This window comes from Octopus sinensis, linkage group LG17 (assembly GCF_006345805.1).
Source record: "Octopus sinensis linkage group LG17, ASM634580v1, whole genome shotgun sequence".
NCBI classification, from domain to species: domain Eukaryota; kingdom Metazoa; phylum Mollusca; class Cephalopoda; order Octopoda; family Octopodidae; genus Octopus; species Octopus sinensis.
Window position 1 is genome coordinate 42,369,974 of NC_043013.1, and position 13,714 is coordinate 42,383,687.

Genomic DNA, 13,714 nt, shown 5'->3' on the forward strand with positions numbered 1-13,714 from the left:
ACACGAGTACAGTAAGCCCTCACCATATCGCGGTTCATCTAACGCGGTTTATTATTTTAAGCTTACGCCCATTCCTCCGTGGTGTTGTTTCGCATTTATAATAAAATTAATATATACAGATTATGAAAATAATTTTTTAAAAATAGACTGTACAGTACTGTTTCCACTTCACGGATTTTCGCCTATCGCGGGGTGTTTTTGAACGTAACACCCGCGATAGTCGAGGGATCACTGTACTCTTAACGTAATTCTCCGGCTGAATTCAGTGCAACACAGCAAGTGACAAGACTCACTTTCTAGTTACCTGTAGAATTCATTCGACACGTAGATTTACCTGAAGTTATGAGAAAAAGTGACATTTTTTTTTTTTTTTACCTAAAGTGCTAACCTCTTAAACCTCTTAAACATTCGACCATACTGTGACTCCAGGATATATACACTTCACTCTGAGTCAGCGTTGGATTAACCATTAAGCAAAATGGTAAATAGTTTACGGCACAAAAGAAATCGTGCGTGCGTGGCACTCCGTCGGTTACGACGACGAGGGTTCCATTTGATCCGATCAACGAAACAGCCCGCTCGTGAAATTAACGTGCAAGTGGCTGAGCATTCCACAGACGTGTGTACCTTTAACGTAGTTCACGGGGAGATTCAGCGTGACAAGGCTGGTCCTTTGAAATACAGGTACAACAGAAACAGGAAGAAAGAGTGAGAGAAGGTTGTGGTGAAAGAGTACAGCAGGGTTCGCCACAACCCCTTGCCGGAGCCTCGTGGAGCTTTAAGTGTTTTCGCTCAAAAAAATACTCACAACACCCGGGAATCGAAACTGCGATCATACGACCGCGAGTCCGCTGCCCTAACCACTGGCCCATTGCGCCTCCACACAAAAGATATCACTTCAAACTTGTTAAAATAATATTCGGAATGCTTATCTCTTTTAAGTACAGAAACAAACGTATTATGTAAGATTAATTTTGAAGATATGATCAAAGACTGTAATTAAAAAAATAGAGAACTTCTTCATATATTAATAAAGTGGAAATATACAAAGATATACACTACTTTCCTTCTTACTGTTAGTTTTGTTTCATTTTGAAAACTAAAAAAAATTTAATAGTTTCTTTTTGTTTCTATTATTTGTATCTGGGGCCACCAAAATCTCTTAAGTGCTTAAATGGGTCTTAATCCGGGCTCTACTCCATATACATTGAACCAATGCATGTATCGATCTATAATTTACTAGTTAATCGGTTTATAGGTCTTTAGTTAATACTAATCGACAGATGCTCGCTAAACGGATCCTTTCTGCAACTCTGCATTCGAACCATGCAGCTGCAATGTTAGCATCGAGTGATCTCTATGTAACATCTGCGGCCATTTCCTGGTCTGACAAAGTGAAAAGCAACGGGATTCTTGTTCAGGGATAGCCTCTATTTGATTGCTTGACATGTTAGAAATACCTGTTTCTTTACTACCCACAAGGTGCTAAACACAGAGAGGACAAACAAGGACAGACAAACGGATTAAGTCGATTATATCGACCCCAATGCGTAACTGGTACTTAATTTATCGACCCCGAAAGGCAAAGTCGACCTCGGCAGAATTTGAACTCAGAACGTAACGGCGGACGAAATACGGCTACGTATTTCGCCCGGCGTGCTAACGTTTCTGCCAGCTCACCGCAGTTCGAAATATCAGCCAAATCTCCCACAAATTACATCCTACCTAGAACACCACCATCACTGCACAGAATACAAAGCTTCTTGAAGTGAAGACCAGATGGGTTGAATGTACAATGCGTATGAAGGAGTCGAAAATACCAAAGAAAATCTTACTCTCTTTTACTTTTTTACTCTTTTACTTGTTTCAGTCATTTGACTGTGGCCATGCTGGAGCACCGCCTTTAGTCGAGCAAATCAACCCCAGGACTTATTCTTTGTAAGCCTAGTACTTATTCTATCGGTCTCTTTTGCCGAACCGCTAAGTTACGGGGACATAAACACACCAGCATCGGTTGTCAAGCGATGTTGGGAGAACAATTACAGACACAAAAACACATACACACACACACACACACACGCACGCACGCACACACACACACATATATATATATATATACATATATACGACGGGCTTCTTTCAGTATCTGTCTACCAAATCCACTCACAAGGCTTTGGTCAGCCCGAGGCTATAGTAGAAGACACTTGCCCAAGTTGCCACGCAATGGGACTGAACCCAGAACCATGTGGTTCGTAAGCAAGCTACTTACCACACAGCCACTCCTACACCTACTCCTTCCACAGCCTCTCCTTCCTCTCACAGAGGAAAATTTAGAATGCTTGTCTGATGCCTGTCGCTTGAAAAGAACAAATTTATAGAAAACCTGAAAATATTTACGAACAAGAAATCAGTTTTTTAAAAGACAAACATCCAACAAATTGTGAAATCTGGAGACGTTAATATTTTACTGGAGTTTACGGAGTTTGAGAAAGAAAAACGGCCAGAAACCTATTGATAAGTGGATTAACACTACCTTGAGACAAGGTTCAATCTCATCTGGATCTTTACATACGTAGGTGTGCTTCTTGTGACTTCCGAACAATATCCAGGTTTAGAGACCATGCCTTGTGGACCATAGTATCGATAGAGCGCATTTTTGACTTACTAAACTACACAATGAAGGAGGCTTTAGGTTCAAGGTGTTAGAAAAGCGACCAGATCTCTCTAAAAATATACCCAACCTATTTCTTTATTACCCACAAGGGGCTAAACACAGAGGGGACAAACAAGGACAGACATAGGTATTAAGTCGATTACATCGACCCCAGTGCGTAACTGGTACTTAATTTATCGACCCCGAAAGGATGAAAGGCAAAGTCGACCTCGGCGGAATTTGAACTCACAACGTAACGCAGACGAAATACCGCTAAGCATTGGATAATATTGTTTTTTTTTATACACAAACACCCGAAGCAAAAATGGTTTAGAGAATCATTAACGGAACAGGTTTGGTCATGGGCCAACTCAGTGGTGGGGGTGGTGGGGGCGTGCATACACGCCTCCCACTCTCTCTCTCTTTCTCTTTCTCCATCCAGTCATCAGGCAAGCTAGCTACATACATGATTTTTTTTTATTGCCCACAAGGGACCGATATAGAGATACAAACACACACGCGGGGACAATTAACACATGAAAAATGAATAAAATGAAAATATTACAATGAAGGTGAAACGGTCACCCCGGCCCCACTCCGGAATGATTACGTGATTTCAGTTATTTCAAACAAAGCGTCTTTAACAGTTCTTTAAAATAATCTCAACTTAACCATTTTATGTCACTTTTTCTGTCATCATAATTCACCACTGGGGCGCTGGGTTCAATACTCACTTCGGGCCCCATACACACATACACAAACACACGCACGCACGCACACACACACACACACACACACACACACACACACCACACACACACACACGGGTCTACTGAGTCAGGACAGGCCTGGGGCATAGACACGAGAACAGAGGATACAAGGGGTGCAAGCGCATCCCCTGAAACTTTTTGGGTGGGTGGGATCGCCAAGACGAACGAGTGTAGAAACATTTTTGGACTGATATGAAACACTATTTTTCCAATATTAGATTTATCTGATTTGATTGCTATATAATAACAATAATAATAACAATAATAATAACAATAATAATAATAATAATAATAATAATAATAATAATAATAATAATAATAATAATAATAATAGGGTGTTTCGTTCAACATCCTTAAACAACCCTTATTCAGGGACCTTTTGAGCGGGATGGGTTACTCGATCTGAAGAAAATTTTAACTGGGCTCCACCTGCAAGGTCATGTGCTGTTTATCTTGATATGAGATCACCATGTCGCGCACATATGATTGTGATGCATGTGCCTGGTGTACCCTTATCAGACGGGTAGTCATGATGGGTATACTGGGCTTCGTATATTTTACCCCAGTGTCACTTCGATGGCATGCTCTGCTCGCTCACTCAATAATAATAATAATAATAATAATAATAATAATAATAATAATAATAATAATAATAATAATATCATGTACATTGTTTTGCAGTGTTATCATGTACATTGTTTTGTCTTGGTATAAAAGATGGGCTACAGCAAATATTCTGCTCAATACCATAGATTTGCTTGTCAGTTGTTTGATCTTAACCAGCTGAGCATGTCCCTTAGTGGCTGGCGATGTGTGCATCTCTGATCACGAGCAGAAGTAGTGGGGGAGCATCATAGCCATGTGTTGAGAGGGATTCTTTGGGGTTTGAATAATTCACCTCTGGAAACATGGGTGGTTCTTTCAACATCCTTAAACAACCCTTATTCAGGGACATTTTGAGCGGGATGGGCTACTCAACCTGAAGAAAATTCTAACTGGGCCCCACCTGCAAGGTCATGTGCTGTTTATCTTGATATGAAATCACCATGTCGCGCACATATGGTTGTGATGCAAGTGCCTGGTGTACCCTTATCAGACGGGTAGTCATGATGGGTATATTGGGCTTCGTATATTTTACCCCAGTATTACTTTGATGGCATGCACTGCTCTCTCATTCAATAATAATAATAATAATAATAATAATAATAATAATAATAATAATAATAATCCTTTCTACTATAGGCGCAAGGCCTGAAATTTTAGTGGGTGTGGTTAGTCGATTAGATGGACCGCAGTGCTCCACTTGTACTTATTCTATTGACCCCGAAAGGATAAAAGGTAAACTCGACTGCGGCGGCATTTGAAATCCGAACGTAAGGCCGGACGAAATGCCGCTTAGCATTATTGCCAGGCGTGCTAACGATTCCACCAGTTCGCCATTCTTTATTTCATTTGATATTGAGATTGAAAAATTCGGTTTACTCTCTATTACTTGTTTCAGTCATTTGACTGCGGCCATGCTGGAGCACCGCCTTTTAGTCGAGCAAATCAACCCACCCCAGGTCTTATTCTTTGTAAGCCTAGTACTTATTCTATCGGTCTCTTTTGCCGAACCGCTAAGTAACGGGGACGTAAACATACCAGCAACGGTTGTCAAGCGATGTGGGAGGACAAACACAGACACACAAACACACACACACATATATATACATATATATATATATGATATATATATTATATATATATATATATAATATATATATATAGATTATATATATATATATATATACATACATATAATTATATATAATATATATATATATATATATATATATATATATATATATATATATATATATATATATACATATATACGACAGGCTTCTTTCAGTTTCTGTCTACCAAATCCACTCACAAGGCTTTGGTCGGCCCGAGGCTATAGTAGTAGACACTTCCCCAAGGTGCCACGCAGTGGGACTGAACCTGGAACAGTGTGGTTGGTAAGCAGGTTACTTACCACACAGCCACTCCTGCGCATATTTGTAAAAAAAGATTTTTTAAATTGGCGCTGGGTCCGCACCCTCTAAAAAAATTTCGTTCCTGGACTTATGACCTGGGACTAAACAACAAACAGCAACATCAACAATATACAGCATTCTTGTTTATGATACGGCCACGCCACAAGCAACGAACTAAGCATAGACATGAATGTACAGACGCAAACCAGCTCACTCTGCAAGAAAAGGAAAACAAAAGAACAGCTCCTTATCAGTTGAAAGTGTAGAATTTTATTTGTTGCTCAGCAAAAGCAGATTCCACAAAAATTTCCTCTTGCCGTAGTAAGCAAATAATAATAATAATAATAATAACAACAACAAAAACTACAATAATAATAACGATAAATAATAATAATAATAATAATAATAATAATAATAATAATAATAATAAATAATGAGTAATAAGGTTGAAACGAAAACCAACAGTAAACAACACTTCCATCTCAAATTCAGCTAACCAAGGTCACACTACTAAATGATATACACAGATACATGTATACATACATACGTAGATGCATACATACATATGTACGTACGTACATACATACTACATACATGATACAAACATACATACACATACATACAAACATACACACACATACATGCAAAACCATGCATGCATAGGTATACAAGTGAAAAAGTACTAGATAGGAGTGTGTGTATATATATACATACATACATATATATATATATATATATATATATATATATATATATATATATATATATATATTATATATATGTATGTATATATATATATATATACATGTGTCTATGTATGTTGAATGTATATACGTATATTATTATTTATCAGTATGACCTTGGTTTGCGTGAATTATATATATATATATTTACATACATTGTATATAAGAAAAAGGGACAGGCAAACACGTTGCTTGACCGCATACCGAAAAAATAGAAATAGCAGTCAAGAATGCTTATTTCTATCAAAGTTGGACTCCGGCATGACAACCCTGTAATTCACATATGCAAACAGAAGGAATAGATAACGAAAACGAAGTCTGATGGTTATCTGTGAACATCATGTTTCTGGATTATAAACATATTGAATATATATTCCATATTATTTTTGATATATATTTCATATACATTCATTATATTTCACATCCTTCTTCAGCACAGCTTTCCATTGAAAAAGATTTATATCTAGATAAAAAATGCGACGTACCTCAACCTTCTGACCATGCGACATCAAAAATATTTGAAGAAAGTGAGCAAAAGTAAACCTACATAGACTTTTGAATTCGTAATCTTCCCTCCAAAATTTTGCCATGCGCACTACAAAAATAGTTCCATAAGATGGGGAACCATTAGGTTGTCATAAGGGAGTGAAAAATCCATAGTAATTAATAATAAGAGTAATATTTCTATAAAGGCTTTTAAAAAAACCCCATTATTTACTGGTAGAATTCGGTATGTAAATATAGCCGATTAACCGGCAGGAACTTCTGTAAAGTTCAGTATATATATTGTATATAAGAAAAAGGGACAGGCAAACAGGTTGCTTGACCGCATACCGAAAAAATAGAAATAGCAGTCAAGAATGCTTATTCTATCAAAGTTGGACTCCGGGCATGACAACCCTGTAATTCACATATGCAAACAGAAGGAATAGATAACGAAAACGAAGTCTGATGGTTATCTGTGAACTCATGTTTCTGGATTATAAACAATTGAATATATATTCCATATATATTTTTGATATATATTTCATATACTTGCATATATATTTCACATCCTTCTTCAGCACAGCTTTCCATACACACATATATACTATACATATGTATATACATAAATATATATGTGTTATAGAAGTTCATATCTATAAGATCAAAATGTAGTCTCTCTCTCTCTCCCTCTCTCTCTCTCTCTCTCTCTCTCTCTATATATATATATATTATATATATATATATATATATATATAATTATATATATATATATTATATATATATAATATATATATATACATATATATATATGCAATTCAACATGCGCAAGCTTTAATACAGGCACGTTTATTTTCTTTCTCCGTTTTTTCTCTTCTCCTCATCTGTTTTCTTTCTTCATTCCTTTCTGTTGATGATATAGGTTCGAAACGTCAAAAAGATTCTTCCATTTTCCCTGAGCGTGAAACTAATACATCTTGTTTGTTCTTACTCACCTGTCTCTGTCTTTTTTTTTATATTTTTCGCACAATTTTGAACCATATATATATTAAGACAGTGCATTTTGGGCTTTTGAGTTATTTTAACTCTAACTATTTAGCAAAAGCGGTGCTAGCCAGTACCCTCTGTCACTTTGGTGACCTCTATTAATTTTGATTTAGTTTCTAATTGCTAACAAACCACACTTTTAACTTGTTTTGATATACATATATATATATATATATATATATATATATATATATTATATATATATATATAATATAAAATGAGGGGGTCTAGAAGACACCCACATGCCGAAATAGCAGTCGAAACTCTGACTATAAAACCACGTTAAATGTTCATATCGCACCATGAGGTAAAGCGGAGGGGCAAAACATACAAGCAAAAATTATTGAATAATTCAAGATCCAAGGATTTCTGGTTCTGCTTTAGATAAGCTTTACCGTCATCAATTGATATATTCAATTGATGACGGTAAAGCTTATCTAAAGCAGAACCAGAAATCCTTGGATCTTGAATTATTCAATAATTTTTGCTTGTATGTTTTGCCCCTCCGCTTTACCTCATGGTGCGATATGAACATTTAACGTGGTTTTATAGTCAGAGTTTCGACTGCTATTTCGGCATGTTGGTGTCTTCTAGACACCCTCATTTTTAATTGTTAAAAATTTTTTTACCTTTGTAAGGTATTTCTTTCATGCTGGCCACTTGATAATTTCGACACTTAAATATCGATATTATCCTCATATATAAATATATATATATATATATATATATAATATATATATATATATATAAATTAGAGACAAAACCACTATTAGGCAACTCAAGCAGTCATAGACATAAACCAAAACATAAAAAATAAATATATTATTATATATAATATATAATAAATATAAAATTAAAAATTTAATTATTATGATTTTTAAAATTTTTAATTTTTATATTTTAAATTTTTAAATGTATTATAAATAGATAGATAGATGTAGATAGATAGATAGATAGATAGATTAGATAGATAGATAGATGATAGAGAGATAGATAAATAGAGAGATTAGATAGATAGATAGATAGATAGATAGATAGATAATTAAAGAGATAGATAGATAGATAGATAGATAGATAGATAGATATAGATAGATAGAGATAGATAGATAGATAGATAGATAGATAGATAGATAGATAGATAGATAGATAGATAGATAGATATATAGATAGAGATATATAGATATATAGATATATATATAAGAAAATAGAGATAAATCAATTAATAATTATTTATCTATTACAAAAATAGACATAATCTCTGACAGCTGTTTCGATTCAAACTTTAAAAATTAATTAGAATAATTCAAACATAAAGTTGAATATCCACATATATCAGCGTGCAAATATATGTGATTCGTGCCTTAGGGGATTTCTAATATGCCCATTTATTTTTCTATTCTTTATTATTTTATTATATATTTTTGATGTATTTTTATTATATCTCTATACATATGAATGCTGTATTGTAGTTATATTATCCATACATTCAAAAATATATATACTTTTACCTATTATATTACCCTTTCCATATTTATTTTGTATAACTAACCACATGGTTCCGGGTTCAGGCCCACTGCGTGGCATCTTGGGCAAGTGTCTTCTGCTATAGCCCCGGGCCGACCAATGCCTTGTGAGTGGATTTGGTAGACGGAAACTGAAAGAAGCCTGTCGTATATATGTATATATGTATATGTGTGTGTGTTTGCGTGTCTGTGTTTGTCCCCCTAGCATTGCATGACAACCGATGCTGGTGTGTTTACGTCCCCGTCACCTAGCGGTTCGGCAAAAAGAGACCGATAGAATAAGTACTGGGCTTACAAAGAATAAGTCCGGTTCGAGTTGCTCGACTAAAGGCGGTGCTCCAGCATGGCCGCAGTCAATGACTGAAACAAGTAAAGAGTAAAGAGTAAAGAGTATATATTTAGCACCTTATTACTTAATTTTCATAAGACTAAAGGCGGTGCTCCAGCATGGCCATAGTTAAATGACTGAAACAAGTAAAAGAAAGAGGGCATACAGTGTACAGAATAATAAGGAAAGAATGCATACTTTTCTATATTAGGAAGCACTCCGTCGGTTACGACGATGAGGGTTCCGGTTGATCCGAATCAACGGAACAGCCTGCTCGTGAAATTAACGTGTAAGTGGCTGAGCACTCCACAGACACGTGCACCCTTAACGTAGTTCTCGGGGATATTCAGCGTGACACAGAGAGTGACAAGGCCGGCCCCTTGAAATTCAGGTACAACGGAAACAGGAAGTAAGAGTGAGAGAAAGTTGTGGTGAAAGAGTACAGCAGCGATCACCACCATCCCCTGCCGGAGCCTCGTGGAGCTTTTAGGTGTTTTCACTCAATAAACACTCACAACGCCCAGTCTGGGAATCGAAACCGCGATCCTATGACCGCGAGTCCGCTGCCCTAACCACTGGGCCATGCGCCTCCACTTTTCTATATATATATATGAACAAGGACTCCCATCTTAAATTCCAGAAGATTTCGTTATGATGATAGTGATGGTGATTGATAAGTCCTGAAACTTATCTCATTGCTTTGCTCCCATCAGGTCTCAGCTGAAGGGGAAACAGAAGCAAAAAAAAAAAAAAAATAGCAGCAGCAGCAGCAACTGCAACGGCAAACAACACCACCGACATCAGCCGGGATGCCTCTACATGACTACTCGACATGCAAGAAATAACAGCTACATCCCACACAGTTACATTAGAAAGAACGAACATATTGAATAAAGTAGTAATCCACATTGCGTCCGAAAAAGTACAGAAAGGTCATGGTTGGAACGTGTTTAATCCATAACAGCAACAACTGAAGCTGCCTGCGTGGCTGATCGACCTGCTAGAAATAAGAGACAAATCTACCTCAAATCTCACATAGATGCACTCTGCCAGAATAAAGGCGGACTGGTCACGATCGGTACGTCTTTGATCAACAGTAACAACATTAATAGAAGAGGATCTTCATGGTCGCTCGACCTACTAAAAATAGCAACCAAATCTCCCTCAAATCTCATGCAGTTGTTGCTGTCCTTCGAAAGAACAGGCACATCGAATAGTCTAAGATATACATTGTCAGAAAAAAAGCCTGAATGGTCACAACTGGAATGTGTTTAGCCAACAACGGTCACAACAGAGGGAGCCTCTACATAGCCGTAAGCCTGCTAGAAATAGTAACCAAATATCTCTCAAATGCCACACAACTAACTATCTTAGAAACAAGAGACACATGGAACGAATTAGTCCAAAGTATACTTCAAGGTCGGAACAAAAAGTGACAAATAAATTACGGAATGGCCACAGTTGGAACGCCATTAATCATATTCTTGCTTTCTAACAGAGCTGGTCTGAGGCTACACTTCAGCAACAACAATAACAGCATTGTTTTCAAACAGGATGTTGAAGTAAGTAGACATAATTATAAAGGCTTCACTGTCCTTTTGGTCGAGTAGTGGCAGGATGTTGTTGTTTAGCCCATGGTCGGTTCTGAGCGAGTAAGACACTCGGTTAAAGGCGTTCCGGTCGTGATCAACCTGTCATTTGATTTGATTTGATTTGATTTTTCTTTTCAACCAGTGAAACTGTATCATCCAATGTGTCGTTGTGTATGTGTATGTATGTGTGCGTGTATGTGTATTATGTGTGTGTGTGTGTGTGTGTGTGTGTGTGTGTGCGTGTGTGTGTGTGTATACTCAAACACACATATATACCTATACAGATATGTAATGTAATATATATATGTATACACACATACATGCAAACATACATACATACCTACATACATGTGTTGTTTGTATGAGTCGTGTTCTTTAGAATGTTCTCACAAATCAACTCACACACACACACTAACGCACACACACTCTTAAACGCAGGAAACACAACCCATATATACTCAACATTATATACACCACATATATACACACACATACACACTCATACAGAGAGAAAGAGAAAAGGAGAGAGAGAGAGGGGAGAGAGAAAAAAGGAGAGAAGGAGGAAAGAGACGTACACATACAAAAGACCAAAGAGAATCCAGTTAGTTTAAGAGTCTGAGACGGTAGAGAATAGCTAAATGAAGATTTGACTGCAATTTCTAGCAGGTCGATCGACTCCTGTAACGGCTCTTAGCGGGATGTGGCAATATCCACGGGTAAAAAAAAAATTGGGGGTAGAAAAAGTTTGAGGGTAGATGTGGGTAGTGTTTCTGAGTGGAAGAGGTTGGTAGTGTTTGTGAGTAAATGTGGGAGCGTGTGTGGATAGAAATGGGTTGCATGGTTGGGTAGAAGTGGGTAGCATTCATAGGTAGATGTGGGTAGGGATGCAGGTAGAAGAAGGGGGTAGCGCGTTTGGGTAGAAGAAGGGGGTAGTGCGTTTGGGTAGAATTGGGTAGCGTTCATAGGTAGATGTGGGTAAGGATACGGTAGAAGTGGGTAGCGTGTTTGGGTAGAAGTGGGTAGCGTTCATAGGTAGATGTGGGTAGGGATGCAGGTAGAAGAAGGGGGTAGCGCGTTTGGTAGAAGTGGGTAGCGTTCATAGGTAGATGTGGGTAGGTATGCGAGTAGAAGAAGTGGGTAGCGTGTTTGGGTGGAAGTGGGTAGCGTTCATATGTAGATGTGGGTAGGGATGCGGTAGAAGAAGTGGGTAGCGTGTTTGGGTAGAAGTGGGTAGCTTTCATAGGTAGATGTTGGTAGGTATGCGGGTAGAAGAAGTAGGTAGCGTGTTTGGGTGGAAGTGGTAGCGTTCATAGGTAGATGTGGGTAGGGATGCGAGTAGAAGAAGTGGGTAGCGTTCATAGGTAGATGTGGATAGGGATGCGAGTAGAAGTGGGTAGCGTATTTGGGTAGAAGTGGGTAGCGTTCATAGGTAGATGTGGGTAGGGATGCGGTAGAAGTGGGTAGCGTTCACAGGTAGAAGTGGATAGAGAAGTGGGTAGAAACGGGTAGGGATGTGGGTAGAAGTTGGTAATGTGTTTGGGTGGTGTTCATAGGTAGAAGAAACGGGTAGGGATGTGGCTTGAAGTGGTTTGTTGGGTGAAGTAGCGTGCTAAAATTCATTTTAGTGGTCGTTGTAAATTTAAATTAAACGACCTCATATCTTTTTTTTTAGGCGCAAACATGCCTGTGTGGTAAGAAATTTGCTTCTGAACCACGTGATTTCAGGTTCAGTTCTACAATATGGCACTTTAGACGTGTGTCTGTCTGTCTGTCTGTCAGCCGTAATTTGACAACTGGTGTTGGTTTACTTACGTTCTCTTAAGCTAACCTGTTCGGCAAAAAAAAAAAAACGCGATAGAATAAGTACCAAACTTTAAACATTTAAGTATAAGGATCGATGAAAGCGATGCCCTAGCATGGCCGCTATTTGATAACTGAAACAACTAGAAGAAGCAAAAGACGGCAAAAGAAAAAAACAATAAACGATCTCTTAGAGTACGACTGCGGAATATCTAGGGAGAAATGACAGCCGGTTCGGATCTTGTCTGTTTGGTTGCCAGCGGCTGCCAGCGTCAATTTTCTGTTCGAATTGATTTCATATTCAGTGTAATGATACACTTTTATAAGCTAATTAATGACGTGAAAGTAATTTTCGCTATAAATCAATAAATAAAGAGTTATTAGCCATTAAAGTTTGCAAATTTTGATAATTATAGCCAATCGTAAGCCACAGACCATCGCTTGACAACCGATGGTAGTGTGTTTACATCCCCCGTAACCTAGCGGTTTGGCAAAAGAGAACGATAGAATAAGTACTAGGTTTACAAAGAATAAGTCCCGGTGGGATCGATTTGTTCGACTAAAGGCGGTGTTCCAGCATGGCCGCAGTCAAATGACTGAAACAAGTAAAAGAATAAAAAATAAAAGAATCCCGAAATACAAAAATATCTGTTTCATTCACACCAAAAATCCTGCAACACGTCAGTGGCCAACATATTAAAATACCTCTTAAGGTGAAAATTATAAACAATTATAAATAAAGGCAAAAGAAAAAAAT

The 13,714-nt window shown here is 37.5% G+C and overlaps 1 long non-coding RNA gene across 1 annotated transcript in view; it reads left to right on the forward strand.

The window, feature by feature from the left end:
• Positions 1-13,385, forward strand: part of LOC118766783 — a 17,514-nt gene extending 4,129 nt beyond the window's left edge. The window contains exons 2-4 of the long non-coding RNA XR_005002694.1: positions 1,780-1,790; positions 10,974-10,984; positions 13,374-13,385. This is a non-coding gene — a long non-coding RNA (uncharacterized LOC118766783). The remainder of the gene's footprint in view (positions 1-1,779; positions 1,791-10,973; positions 10,985-13,373) is intronic.
• Positions 13,386-13,714: the final 329 nt, after the last annotated feature.